This window comes from Anastrepha obliqua, chromosome 1 (assembly GCF_027943255.1).
Source record: "Anastrepha obliqua isolate idAnaObli1 chromosome 1, idAnaObli1_1.0, whole genome shotgun sequence".
In the NCBI taxonomy this organism is placed as follows: Eukaryota; Metazoa; Arthropoda; class Insecta; order Diptera; family Tephritidae; genus Anastrepha; species Anastrepha obliqua.
In genome coordinates, this window is record NC_072892.1 from 178160579 (window position 1) to 178176625 (window position 16047).

Here is a 16047-nt window from a genome sequence, read left to right on the forward strand (position 1 = left end):
AAGGCGCGCGTAAAAGTCAAAATAAATATTTTCATCACTCAAAATAATTTCCTTTTTATTCAGTTCAACTCTAGTTGTTTTAGTCGTTCAACAACAAAATCATGAATTAAAATCATTAATTTTGCGCCACCTTGTGTAATACTTACAAAGAAGAGCAGTTGCCCTTCTTTGACTCATGCCAATGCATACTTAGTGTTTCATTTATACATACATACATATTAGTATATGTTATATATGTAAATATGTGTAGGTATGTACATACATGAGTGCCTGTCATGTGGCATATACTGAGCCATCAAAGCAGCCACCAATCAGTATTAATGATTTCATCACCAGCACACAATTACAATATTTTCTATGAAAACCACACAAAGTAGTGGTAGAAGTATGCTTTCAGGCGCACAGAAGCGTTGGAATTTTCTTGGAACAGAGATGAATAGCACAAGGTTCGTAAGGTAAAATAATTTTCGTTTATGAATATTGGCTACTACATACAAACTCGTCACGAAGAACAAAAAAAAAACATTTTTCTTTGCACTTTAAAAAATTTAAATTCAAAGCAAAATTCACTTGTCGGCATATTTCAGCCTTCGTTGCGTTTGATGTCGCGACACTCAAAATGAAATACATTGTAAATTAAATATTTATGACTTTATCATCAGTTCTTTTACATTCATAAGAAATTATGTGGCGTTCAACACACACACACATAGATACATACACAAGAATGTTATGAAAATGCTCAAGTTTACTGCTCAATCTTTTGACTGCCTTTTTGCTGCTATTGGATTTTATTATCAACATAAAGCAGGTGCTGATCAGCTTTAATTTGCATTTTACGTTACACACACAAACACATCTTATCCTAAGATTAGACGCAGGTGAACATTCGTTTGATTATTTAATATATGGAAAATAGCAATAAATTATTATTTTACAATAAAAGGAGCACTAACTGTCAAGGCTTACGGCTCACTGTACTAAAAATATATGTATATTTTTTTACTAGAAAAGCTAAGTTATTGGACACCTAATTTTCTGGTAAAAGGTAATTAAGGGGTAGTCAGAATTTTCAAAAAAATTGGGTTTATTTTTTACATTTTCTTAAAGTATTTATCTTAAAAATATTATGTGAAAATTTGTAGTGAATCTGACTAATACTTTTCGAGTTATTCAACAATTAATAAAGGGCGCTCGGGCGCTCCGGAGCGTTCGAGAGCAAGTAGCTGGATGCTGCTGATAAGCGTGCTAATGATAACACTCGAGAAGGTAGAATGCTACGTAGGCAACAGCAAATCGATATTTTGGAAGCTGCTATGACGGTGGAAGAACTATTATAAGCCCAGGAATAGATGACACAGAGTAAGTAATTAAATAATTCAGATCGCAAACTTACAACTAACAAACTTCTTTAGGGTCTGTTAATTTTTTTTAAGTACGAGTTATTGTTGCTCCATGCACGTTTGATAGAAATTCGCGCATTTAATTTGAAGGTCAGCTTTTTTTTATGATTCAATGATAAAAGGTTTGCTCAGTAAGCAGCTTTCTAGTTCTCTCTTGACAAATCGGCTCCCTTAGCAAGACACGAGGTTGCTAGCTAGAAATTTTGAGTAAAAGTGGAGAAAAAGTAAAATTTGTAGGCAACACATTAAATTTCCAAAATGGTCTGCTTACGAGCAACAACTCGCTCAAGATTTTCATCGGTATGTTCAGGACTACAGTAGTATGACGTAGAATACACACCTCTTAAGTCCTGGACATGATAGAGTATTTGAAGTAATCCAATATCTATAAGTGGAGAATTTACAAAGCTTTATTTCTTGTGATGTATTGACTTAGAAGGATTTCATGTTTTACAAACAGCTAGCATTTCCCACAGAGTTACGACACACAGTGCGGCCGATTCCCGAAAAGCTGGCCAAAACTCAAAAAATTAAGTAATTGATTCAAAATTTCTTACTCGGGGCTTGTCGGGGTCGCTGATTACGAATTTGATCTTAAAATTTTGAAAATCCACCCCCTTTCACCCCTATTGGCCACCCCCTCACGTGAAATAGCGTATATTCAAGAACATAATCAAGATGCATGTAAATTTATATGTTTTCGGGGTCGCAAGGTAGCAAGTGGTAGCAGCTGAATCTTGTTTTATCCAGTAACCATTACCAGCATATGACGGCGTTGTATTACTATACAGTTTGAAAACTCAAATTTTATAAAAAAAATTGCAAAAAATGTATCTACGTATTGCTGCAGCTAAAAATTTTGTGTCGAGGTATTGATATGTACTAAAGATTTCTCGTATTTTACTAACCTTCCGAAGATGATTCCATTTGGTTTTGTTCAATTTACTCCATTACAAAATCTTTCAAATGTGTACAACTTTCACTATTCATCGACAGTAATACGATGCTCAAACGAAGGCCACGTTGCGACTGAAAATACAGAGGATACTTAGGGTACAGGACGTTGCTATGAACGGTTTTCACTACTCAAGGCATTACTGTAGCCAACCCAAAGACAAAAAAACTCTATCTAGAAACTTTTTTTTCGACTTTTGGCCAGCTTTTTGGGAATCGGCCGCACTGTGCGACAAGGAGAATAATTGGATAGTCCCGATGCGACTGATAGCATTGCATATCTCATTCTAAAAAAGTTGGGATTGACGGAACTTATTTTCAGTGAGCTCACCTTCCCATGGATGAATGAAGTGTCCAGAGGAGGCTTAACAAAGCACAGTACGAGCATGAAAAAGTTCCTCATAAAAAAACCATCTGCCAGAATCGGCTTAAAACTTTAGGTCTTTCCATTAATGGAACAACACAAAGACACGCGCTACAAATAAGAGGAGGATCTCGGCCAAACAACTAACAGAATTGTACGTACCAATTATTTATTTAAATTTAACAAAATTGTTTCATATTGGCTGTCGGTTTTAAATTTAATAATTAATTCACAAAATAAAATCTTGGATTAAATGAAATAATTTCTTGTTTTAATATTAGACTAGGTAATTTCCGCCAATAACTTTTAGTTATTTGTTCCATTATTTTCATTCCAATATTAATTAAAATTAATTTTTTAAACCGTTCGGAGTTTGTTTCCATTTAAGTAAGAAAGTACTTTTTTGCTACCATTTTTACCAAAAAGGATTTAATTTGTTCCACTTTATTCGCCTTCTTAAATACAACCTTTTGTAAGGGAGTGTCAAAAATCGAATGTAAGTAGCAAACCTTTAATAATTGAATCAAGGCCAAAACTGTCATTTCGTCAGCAAATGAATTAGACGGTACTTTCCCTAAATTCATTCAACTGATGCAATACAAAACATGTCATTTCATTCTCCTTCGATGGTACTTCCCCGAGCTTTATTCTCAAAGTAAAAGGAGCAAAAAGAGCAAAGGTTAGATTAACCTAAGGGAACTTACCTAAAAGGAGCAAAAGAGAAAAACAAAAAAATGCTGGAAGTATCGAGGTAAAAATTGTCTAATGTAAGCAATAAAAAAAATGTGCCGTAGGAATCGAGGTGTGCAAGAATCGAGTTTCTATTGCACTCAGAAGTTAGCAGAAAATATAAGTTATAGATTCCGATGGGCTCTTCATTTAGTAAAAAAACCAAAATCACAAAACCTCAAAATCTCTTTTCGCTTTTTTCATAAAATCCACAAATTGCTTGTCTTCTTGTACCGACGTCATCAAACGCTGTTAGTCAAGCACTTTTTACTGCACCTATTTTTAGAAAGTACATTTTAAGCCATTACAAGCTGGTTGAAATTCTAAGCAGTAAATCAGTACAACAAAAATTTCAAATCTTCCAACTCAAAATTACGCCTCTGTTACATTAAGGCCTTCATCGCTCTCAGTCAAACTTCAAAATTGATTAGTGTAACAAACTGCCAACGGCAAACAGCACTGGTGTGCTCGTATGTAGCGCAAGCTGTCAACAAAAAATGACTGCTGCTCACGGAAATACTCCCATAATGAAAAATGCTGCAAAGACAGAAAACATGCAACTGGCAAAGTGGCAAAGTGCTGTCGAAAGTGCAGAGAAAAACATTACTTTCAAGACGTAAAGGCTGGCAAACGAAGCTATTTTAGTAAAATATTTTTTTTATTATTTGCATAGAGGCGTGAATGGGCGATACAATACAACAGCAAAATCGACAGTTACAGCAATGCCCGACAGCTGGCAAAAGATGCATTTGCTGGTGGCATCAAAAGAAGGGAAAACTTGCAGGTTGGCAAAGAAGCAAGACAAAGCGGCAGTCAGCTGCTGACAACTACAAATTTTACTTGAAATAAAATCTGATTCTTTCGTTAGATAATCTCAACACATGCAAATGAACTGTGTGGATTTTTATGCACAAAAGCCCTTTTACGTGCAAGTGAAACCAAGCAATCGCATGCGCATACAGGGTGGTCTGACTGCGCGCATCTATTTGGGATTATGTGTGTTGGGATTATGACGCTGTTACATTTTTCTCAGTCTGGAGGGTGATCAATATTATACCTTAGCCGAACTAAAGCCATCTGGTATTCACTTCTTTTCTACTCGCTACGTTTGGGCTCTGCTCGCTTGACAAAAATTTCGCTTGTGAAAGCAATAACCAATTGTGGAGAAGAATTCGCTGGTAATGCGTGTGGTTATACTGGTATAACTCACTATTTTCAATGCTACCAACACTCTTTTCTGTTATTTGACAAGTTTTAGTAGAGCGCGTTCATATAGGGAGAACGTATCCAAAAAACCCTACTAAAAGATCACTCAAACGGCATTAGTACCCTGAAAAAGCCAGATGAAACCTACACAAGGAATCCAGAGGAAACCAGTCAACTTCTGCTGGGCACTCGCTTCCCTGGATCACTTGTGCTAAACGAGATCTCTGTGCCGGCAGAAACTACTACATCTGCGAGGGCTGAGAACTTAAAACTAGCAAACAAGCTATTCCATGAAAAGCGGGTACAATGAGCGCTATAAACATTCAGCCCATACAAATCTTCTGGACCTGATGGGATATTCCCTTGTCTTTTACACCATATTATCCCTAATTTGACCAGACTATACAAAGCAAGGTTACTGCTAGGATATTTACCTACAAAATAGGCTGAGGTTAAAGTTGTATTTATTCCAAAGGTAGGGAAAAGCCCGAACAATTGCCTAAAGCATATAGACCAATTAGTCTCAGCTCATTTTAACATTTCCCTTAAAACAATGAAAAAGATAGTTGATCAGTATATCAGGGAAAACAATTTAACTAACTTCCCACTGCATCGACTTCAATTTGCCTATCAACAGGGAAAATCCACTGAGACTGCAATACACAGCCTGGTAACAGTTATTGAAAAGGCTATTGAGTCCAAATAGATAGCTCTATGTGCATTTATTGACATATCAGGAGCTTTTGATAACACTTCCTATGAGGCAATCTATAATGCCCTATATCTAAAGGAGGTACCTGAACCCATCACTAGATGGATAATATTCATGTTGAAATCTAGGAGATCAGCACCGAACTATAAGGAACAATCAAATCTATCAAAGCCACAAGAGGTTGCCCTCAAGGAGGCGTACTCTCTCCTCTTTTGTGGACTCTAGTCATAGATGAACTTCTCCACAAACTGAACAACCTAGGTTTTCACACTCAGGGCTACGCTGATGACCTTGTAGTTTATATATTAGGCTGACATGAGGAAACCATTTCGGATCGCATGCAGCAAGCCCTTACAATAATAAACAAATGGTGCACGGAAAAAGGGCTCTCCATTAGCCCATCCAAAACAACGCTTGTACCGTTTACTAGGAGAAGAAACATAAATCTCAAATGTCCGATCCTTAATGGAACAACACTTCAACTCTCGACAGAAGCGAACTATCTTGGCGTCAGTCTTGACAAAACGCTTACTTGGAGTTCCCATATTGAGAGAGTTACTTCAAAAGCCACAAGGGCATTCTTTGTCTGCACAAGGCTTTTTGGTAAGTCATGGGGAAACCTATAGTCTTATGCATCCTTAGCATGGTGGCCCAAGGTCAAGCAAAGAAAAGCTGTAAACGAATTAAACAAACTGCATCGCCTGATATGTGTTGGTATTACAGGGGCTATGAAAACATGTCCTACTGATGCATTGGGTGTGATCCTGAATATACCACCGCTTCTAAACTTGATTGAAAGAGAAGCTCGCTCGAGTGGTTTAAGATTAAAAGGTATATCTGAACTTGGAAGTAGAGATATGAAAGGACATTTAAAGATCTTAGAATACTTCCTATATAGTCCCATTCTTACTAGGGATGATATACTATCACCCAAACCAATACTCTTCAGGAACTTCCAAGTTATAATTAATGAACGAACAGACTGGAGAACTAAGTCTATCACTTTCAAACCTGGCTCCCAGCTATGGTTTACTGATGGGTTCAAATTAGAAAATGATAGAACAGGGGCAGGAATCAATGGGCCTAAATTCAAAAAATCGATCCCGATGGGACTCTACCCAACAATATTAAAGGCAGAAATACCTGCCATTGAAACTATATGGTCACAAAAATAGGCCTTTCACAATAGATCAGCTCTGGTCGCGGTGCGTAATGGCCTTCTAATAATAATAATAGGGAGACTTTTGGTACTTCAACATTGCAAACTCTCCTTTGCTGGTCCCATCATGTTGACGCACCCTGTAATTCTTAGTTTGTAGTCTATAGTTAACAACAGCATTGAGAACAACAAGAACACGAAGTGTGCTGACAGAGCACGAACATCACAATTAACGAATTGAAAGAGAAAGTTTGCCCTGTATGAACGCGGTCTTACTAATGATCCTTTGTCATATTCCTATGCCGAAAATTTAATATTTTGAAAAAAAATTGAGTGCGTTGTTAGAATATCACTTTTTTTCATTTTGACGACATCGGGATTTTCGGGGCTCTATATAACAATTCTGGGATCCCGAAACTACCCTCGGTATTTAAATAGGCATTTCTTCGTAATATTTTTCGCAACTTTAGAATGCACATATCTTATCTGATAAAAAAAAATGTGTGGTTTGTCGAAACGAATTCGATGTGGAAAAACTCAAAAACGGAGGAGGAATCTTCTGACTCCATTTTGTGCGGAATCAAACCAGTGTAATATGGACAAGGGCAGCGCTCATCCTTTCATTTGTGGCGTGCGTCTTGATTTTTTCACAAATGGAGGGAGAAGCTCTTTCATGGCAGCAATGCTCTCAAAGATTTGCCATAGTCTGCCTGGGAGCGACCGGAACCCGTGTACTCACAAATGGTAAGCATGCAACAATTAATTCAGCTGGGTGGAACGTACCTCACTTTTATGGCTGCTCACCCATATTATTTTAATAAATGGTGGTTAAATTTCAAAGGCCGGTGTTGATTTTGAATCAAATACAGATTTTTGAAAACATTATTATCATTTCTCTTTATTATGGTAATATTGGTATGGCTCAATTACGTATAGAACAAAATATTGGCCAAATGGCCGCCGCCTCGGCGGCACACCTCCATCCGATTGTCCAAATTTTCGATGACGATGAGGTATAATTCAGGATCTATGCCGTTAATGTGCCGAATTATCTCATCATTTAGCTCTTGAATTGTTGCTGGCTTATCGACGTACACCTTTTCTTTCAAATAACCCCAAAAAAAGAAGTCCAACGGTGTCAAATCACATGATCTTGGCGGCCAATTGACATCGCCGCGACGTGAGATTATTCGGCCATCAAATTTTTCTCGCAAAAGAGCCATTGTTTCGTTAGCTGTGTGACAAGTGGCACCGTCCTGTTGAAACCACATATCTTCCACATCTATATCTTCCAATTTGGGCCATAAAAAGTTTGTTATTATCTCAAGATAGCGAACACTAGTCACAGTACACAGTAACTGCCTAAGCGGCTCATTTTGATAAAAATACGGCCCGATGATGCCGCCGACCCATAAACCGCACCAAACAGTCCCTCTTTGTGGGTGCATTGGTTTTTCGGCAATCACTCTTGGATTATCATTTGCCCATATGCGGCAATTCTGCTTATTGACGAATCCACTGAGGTGAAAATGTGACTCATCACTGAAGAAAATTTTCTTCGAAAATTGGTCATTCACTGTTGCCCGTTTTCATAATAAGCCTGAATGACTTTAACGCGCTTTTTGATTGTGTATCTTTCCATGGTTCAAATTGAGTTAGTCTGAAATTGAAAAATGTCAACTGAAAAGTAGAAAAAAACTTGATGTTTAGGTTTGGTTCACATTCAACATAGGCCCTTGAAATTCAACCACCTTTTATTATTTATACAAGAGAAATATTAATATTTGAGTCAATTGAAGTGTTGTACATTGAACACAAAAAACTTAGCTGATTTCTACCACAAAAGTGTTGTAAATGCAAAGTGCTTTTCAGTGTTGCTTTATATCATAGCTATAAAAGAGATTTTTTCTGTCTATCATGTGATTAGTAAGAAATTACAAATCCCGAAAATCCAGAAACTATTTTTCAAAAATCCCGAGATTTAATGTCTGTCATATAATTAGTAAGAAATTACAAATCCCGCAAATCTTGAAATTATTTTTCAAAAATCCCGAAATTTTCGGGACTTCTAATTTGTTGTGCAGTGTTTCGGACTTAAATTTTGGCTCACTTTATTACATTTTTAAAAAAGATACTTGTATTTGGACCACCCTGTAGGCTCACATCTTAAGCATTCCTTATGCTCGTTTTACTATATTAAAATAAATAAAATCTAAAGAGAAAAGCCACATCCATAACTGCTTATTATCTGCATGGAAACACATCTACTACTTGCACAGTCGTAGCTGCAGTCGTTCCTAGGGGCGTGCAATTTTTCCCCCCATAAAATGGCGCGTACAACCATAATTTTTATTCTCAACTCAATTTTAGTAGCTACTAAAAAATATGCATGCAATAAAGTTCAACTTTAACCGATTTCCAAGCGCACGTTTACGGTTATATTTGACTCTTTAGTATTATTATTCAAAAGCCTGTATGTGTGATGGCATTTATGTTAAGAGTAAAATACCAGCTGGGAAACTCGCCTACTGCACTTAAATATATTGGCCATATAGAGCTTTATGCATTTATGAGTTTACTTTATATATTCTGGCTTCCTTGATGGCCTGAGCTGAGAACTGCAATTCCTCTTCCAACTACAGCGACGTTTTTTACTTCCTTTATATGCGCACGTAATATACATATGTATGTATAAGTATAAGTATGTATGTGTAGGCTTGCATATTTTTTCATAAATGTAAAATGGGTTTTTAGTGACTTTTTAAAAGATTCATAAACTAAAATTTGAAGGGTAAAAATTCTAGTGTAAGTTGTATGAATTTACTGTCATTAAACATAAAAATGCGCTGCAGAATTCACAAACTAATATAAACTTAGTAGTACTGTTAGTTCAATAAAAAATATATCTACATAACGGTAAGTACAGACCGGAATGAAACTACTTAGAATGAAAATACTATGGGCATAAAGTTAAACCCCTAAACCCCGAACATTTTTGGGTCATCGTGAAGCACCTTGTCGGACCGCAATACAGAAATTGGTGAAAAAATTCGAGCTGTTGGGACAAGCTAGTGATGTGAAGAATAAAACCCGTGCACGTTGCGCAAGAGCAGCCGAAAATAGAAAATACTGTATTGCTGTTGTAGCCGAAAGTGTTGTAGAAAACCCAGGTTTGTCCATTCCTCGTCGTTCTTTGGACGTTAGGCATTCTACAAACGTCGTTACACCGTATTTTGCATAAAGATTTGGGTCTTAAGGCTTATAAAGTCGAGTTAACACAAGAACTCAAGCCGGCAGATCATCAACAATGTCGTATCTTTGCTGATTGGGTCATTGAAATGCATGAAAATGATTCGGAATTCCATCGAAAAATCATGTTGAGTGATAAGACCCATTTCCCTCGTCAACAAGCAAAATTGTCAGATCTGGCGCTCAAAAAATCCAAGAGTTATTGTGTCAACCAGTCAGTGCGGTTTATGGTCCGGCGGAGTCATTGGCCCTTCGCTGAATGGATTGGATGTTATTGATCTGGACAACGTTTATTTTCAACAAGACGGCGCTACGTGCCACACAAGCAACAAAACAATTGATCTTAACATTGAATAATACCTTTTATTGGAAAACCCTTTAGAATAAAATTTCGCTAGGGATATGTTTATAGAATATTTCAACCCATTAAGCTCCTCTGAGCAGAGTCGTTTTCACCCTTGTTTGGTGAAGTTTAAAAGGCAATGCATCTGTAAGGTCGCTTCTTCTTCTTCCTAGCTTTTATCCCATTTCACTTGGGGTCAGCTCTCATAGTACGTAATCTCCAGACCATTTGTTCTTGGCTCGTCTCAATATTTAAGTTCGCACGCTTCATATAACTTTCTATTTGCTTCGTTCATGTATATTGTGGTCGACCTCGGTTTAATACGTTTTTTGTGATATCTGCTTTAGACTTCCTGTGGGCATGCCCATACTGTCGAAGACGACTTTCTTGTATTTTTTGCTCAATGAATATATTAGGCACTTTGGCCAGCATTGTGACCGAGCCTGACTATATGACATATTCATTTCAGCCGTTTGAAGATTTCTTTCGTGTGACTTGAATGCTGGTGGTTATGTAGTCAATGACCAGGTGGAATAGAAGAGGACTCAAAGCTGCTTCCTGTGCTGATAATTGCAAATTTAGTCTCTTAAAAAATCGTTTGCTGGTTCTTAACAACATTTTTATATATTTTCTCATTGCCGCCTTTGCATAGGTACAACATAGACTTGTGTTTTCCTAATTGGCATTTTGGCGAGGGAGAGCACTGAGTCCTCCAAAAGTAAGCTGAATCGTCTAGCAATGAAGGAGAGTTCTTAGCAGAAATGGCATAGTCGGTGGAGTAATTTACTGCACATTGGGTCTATCACTTTGTTCCTTCTGTACGAAGTTGGTTAAACAGACCACATGGGAATGTTGATTTCCATCTTACACAAATATTGACAGGGCACGATTGCTTTAAATTGTGAATTCGGACATGAAGATGCTTGAGTCAAAAAAAAACTGGTCCACTGTTTGCAAATTTTCATAGAAAGGCAAAAGGCCGTTCCTCCTCCTAACTGAAGCTTCACTGACAAAGGGAAATGGAGCAGGGGCTTTTATAGTACGCTGAGCCGAAAGACAAGTCTCACACTTCGGCTTTCAGTGATTTGTGCCACCTTTATAGTACAAAATAAAAAAACAAAGTATAATTTACTTTTTCCAATATTTCAAATATAGGGTGATTAAATTTTAAGGGCCGATGTTGAGTGTGAACCACACCTAAACGTCAACGACACCGTAGTACTTCTTTCTTTGGGGTTATTTGAAAGAAAAGGTGTACGACAATAATCCAGCAACAATTCAAAAGCTAAAGGATGAGATAATTCGGCACATTAACGGCATAGAACCACAATTATTCCTCAGCGTCATCGAAAATTTGGACCATCGGATGGAGGCCGTAGTTTTGTTCCATTTGGCCGTAGTTTTGTTCCATTTGGCCGTAGTTTTATTCCATACGTAATTGAATTATACCAATATTATTATAATAAAGAGAATTGAAAATAATTTCTTAAAGAAATTGTATTTTATTCAAAATCAACACCGGCCCTTGAAACTTAACCACCCTTTATAATATTTTTCTTGCTAGATTTTTTTCGTAAATTTTATATAAAACATGGTTCATTTATAAAAAAAAATACCAGTCTAACGGTTAGACGGGATAGAAGTGAAACCTTCCGTAAGACAAACTGAGAGAGAATAAGACGAAAGCAGCATTAGGAGCGGGATAATTATAGGTTCATTATAATATTTCTCTAAAGTTCATATTTTATTTTCTTCATTTTATTTTATTCATCCTCAATGTTTTCAATTTCAACAAATGATACGAGTGGCTTATGATAGATAAAATATGATACAAATGCTTTGGTTTCGATGTTGTCAAAAAAAATACCCAAACGGACCGAAGAAACAGACTTGCAAATTTCTTCCATTTTCGTCTACTTGTATTCATATAAAAATTTATGTCTCTTCCCACCAAAGCTAAATGTATTTGTATATTTCTTCTTGTATTTATTCAAGGCCGAAATCCCGGCGGTACTGCAATACCGGGCCAACCCGTGGCAGAGGTGGAGAGCAAGCCCCTAAAACACTCCGCCCATTTCCAAAAATCAATTTAACATTTGTTGTCCTCCGATGGAGGATCTATCAGATGTTAACCTGATAACCACACTACCTAGTCAATACATTTTAAATAATAAACCTAATAAACCTTTTGAGAATTACACGCTCACAAAAATTATTTATATCAACATATAACGCTTCGTAACTAAATAACTTTTAGGCCAGCAACGACAGCATGGAGCGGTAGCCGAGCGACTAGCAATGTGAGCTTCCGATCCAAAATCCTTGGTTCGAATCACAAGAAAAAATAAAAGTTATTTTTATTTAGTTCGTCGCTACGTTTATATCAACATATAATATAACGCTTCATAGCCAAGTTGGTCGCTTTTTTCGTTTCACTTTTCCTCAAATCACTCCCAACGATTCTAAAGAAGTTTTCACTTCAAAAAACTCATAAATCAAGGTGCCTAACTTGGTAAGAATTTTACAATAATTTAACAAGTTTTAAAAACAGTCTCAAAAATTTTACCAGAACCTTCAGAAATTTTTAGGTTTACAGTTTTGTAGCTCGCTCAATCTTAGTATAAATATTGTATTCTTTTGCATCCGACCTGCAAAAAGAACAGCCTAAATCGGTTTTATTTACAGATGCTTCTGTTTCGTTTTATTTGAATATGAAGCAGTTGGAGCATTCAATAATATCCTGTTTTTGCTTTACAATTCTAGTACTCCAGCCACCTATAGTTATTCGCTTTCAACTCAAAGCGGTTATATCAACAAGTAGGTTAATTTATGTTGTTGCTTTTGCAAATTTCCTAGTGATCTTTTACTAAAAGAATTTTTTTCTTTGGTGGGTGAGGTAGGATTCAAAATGTCTTCGCACTTACAGCGACAGTCGTCTACTGCGTCGAGTATTGTGGCCACTAAAACAATCCCTCCTCTCCTTCTGGGAGACACCCTTCCCGGGACCACTCTCTGCACTACTTCGGGAGAGCCCAGAATGGCATCCATAAAGGACCAATTCCATTCACCCATGCCTGGGTCCACTGTATTTGAGGCCAGCTTTCATGCTATAGACTCGTCTTCTTGTGTCTCCCTCTGTGCGGCTTCGCTTTGTTGCACTGTGTGGGGGGTCTATCTTTTTTTCGTAGTATGCCCTCATTGAATTTCTTTACCGTTGTCCAGCTGATCTTGCGTTTTACTGATTATGTTGCTCGGCGCGATGTCGCCAATCTGCTCCCTCAGAGCATTTCTTTCCACGAGCCATCTGTCACAATTAAAACGTGTGTTCAGCGTCATCGCTCAACGCTTCGCGGTACATACACTTGGAATCATTTACCTTGCCCATGTACTATAGGTACCTCTGAAAGTATCCATGGCCCGAGAGAAACTGAGTTAGGAAGTAATTTACTTATCCGAAGTTTCTTTGTGCGCATGTGTCAATTGATGGGATAAGTTTCGCCGTCCATCTGCCACTCGGTTCAGTGTCTCATCGGCTTTGCCACCGCAGCATGATTTGGCATCTTCGTTTTAAGAAACTAGTGATGACGTGACTTGGAGTCCCTCGCATCCTTTCGTTCCCGGGCCATGAGGTCGACAGGTATCTCCCCGCTGATTACAAAAACTGCAGCGCCGGAAACAGTGCGGTAGGCTGAAGCAACTCTGAGTGCCGCTGTTCGTTGCACAGCCTCCAATGCTTTACGCTTAGTTTTGCAGTTTAGCACAATTCTCCATACTTCGCTACCATACCGGAGAATTGAATTTGTGGCCACCATAATAAGCCTTCTTTTGCTCTGTGTTGGCCCACCGCTGTTTGCCATTAATGCCATTAAACTTAGCATTTCCGTGACCTCTGCTGTTTTGTTAGTCGCATGCTTAAAAAATATAACTAATATATAAGTAATGTAAGTTTAAAGACGCTCAAAATGGAGTTGATTTTTGACATTTTTGGTTTATTTTGTATAGATGTTCGGAAGTCTTCTATAAGGCGGAAAATGCTCAACATCTGATCTAAAACCTGATTTCATCATTTTATAATTATTGTTGTGTTTTTTTTATTTATTTATTATACGTTCCTGAGCCATTAAGGGGTTAAATATAAACAAACAGAGATAAATCGCATAATAGAGAAAAATTTGGCATTAACGTCTCAACTGAAAAGCCGTTTGGGTTCAGCACAATACTATCAGTCTCCGCTCACACGTGCCAAAAGATATTTCATTTCTCAACTGTTTTAGCATCCTTTCGCTTAAAAAGGCCCTAAACATTTTTACACTTCCATTTCACCTGTCAAGCTGACGTGCTCTTACCTTTTCAACAATAAAGAAAAACGAATAAAATTCTATGATGCATTGCCATCATGCGTGATTGCGCATCTCGTCTGCCATATTTTGCACTCAAGTAATCATTTCAAGCATATGATTTAGAAAAAAGAAAGATAAGAGATTTTTAATGCAAAATCGTGCACACGTACGCACACATATGCACAATGGCTTTACAACCATAAATGTGCGATAAAATGAGCAGAAGAATGGAAGTCGTCAAAAGAGACAGCCTTAAGCTACCTTGAAAAGTGGAAATAAAAAAATTAAGAAAATCGTATTCCAGAAAACAGCATTCAACCTTTGCAATTTGACCTCGAAGCTTTCGTCTCATCGCCAAGCAAGCGAAATGTGGAAAAACAGCCCGAAATACAATGAAATCAAAATGAAAATGAGACCGAAAATGAAAATGTTGCACGAAATAAACTGTAAAGGTTGGATAAAATCTTGAAATCGTATTTGTGTACAGTTCACTTAACGCGCACAGCAAACAGCAAGCGACAGCCAAGAGCCAAGAGCCAAGAGCTAACAGCCAACAGGCGTCAGGAGCAGCAGCACACACATACACACGCCATACTCACATGTCCTTTTCAATTATCGAAAAAATGAGCCAGGAGATATGAAAAATTGCAAAGAGCAAAGTATCTACGTATGTACCATTAACCTATATACGTTTGTATATCCTAAGAAATAAGTCGGAAGAAAAAATTAGAACTGATGGCTTGGCTCAAATAGCAGCGCAATAAAAATGGAAAACAGCAGTTTCATATGCAGATGCACCAACGAAATGCCAACGGGTGGCAACGGCAAGACGCATATGCGACAAGGGCATGTAACTTTCTACCTTACTGTTGAGAGGTAAATTACTTAGCAGACATTTTATTGCACGAACAGGTATTTACTGGAACAAGTCATACTGGTTGGAGATCGACTTGGATTGTATTAGTTGCAAAATCACCAGTTAGAGGTGCAGTTAAACCAAAAATGTTTATATTATTGGGTTTGAATAGAATTTTGAGTAACTTTTGGAGTTTCAGAATAAATAAACAAAAATTCTTTTTCTTATATGAAGAAAGTCATACAGTTGTAGAGGGACTTGGATTGTACTAGTTGCAAAATGCCCAATTAGAGGTCTAGGCGAAACAAATATTTTTCAATCCTTGTTTGAAATAGTAGTTTTAATAACTTTTAAAGCCGAATTGTACTAGTTACAAAATCACCAATTATACACCTCTAATGTGAAACTAACAATTTTTCAATTATTGCTTTTAAATATAATTTTAAATAATTTTTGAAGTTTTGTCATACTAGTTGCAGAGTGACTTGCATTGTACTAGTTGCAAAATGTCTAATTAGGTTTGTATGTTAAACGAACAATTTTTCTAGTATTGTTATTAAATGTAATAATATAATAATAAAACAAAAAAAAAACATTTTTTTTAGATGGAAGAAGTCAAACTAGTTGGAGACTCACTTGGATTGTACTAGTTGCATAATGTTCAATTAGAGGTGCAGTGAAACCAACATTTTCTATTATTGCTTTTAAATATTACAATACAATTTTAAATAA

General features: G+C 37.1%; 1 pseudogene; it reads right to left on the reverse strand.

The window, feature by feature from the left end:
• Positions 1-12105: 12105 nt before the first annotated feature.
• Positions 12106-12291, reverse strand: LOC129236526 (U2 spliceosomal RNA; annotated as a pseudogene).
• Between the last annotated feature and the right edge of the window lie 3756 nt (positions 12292-16047).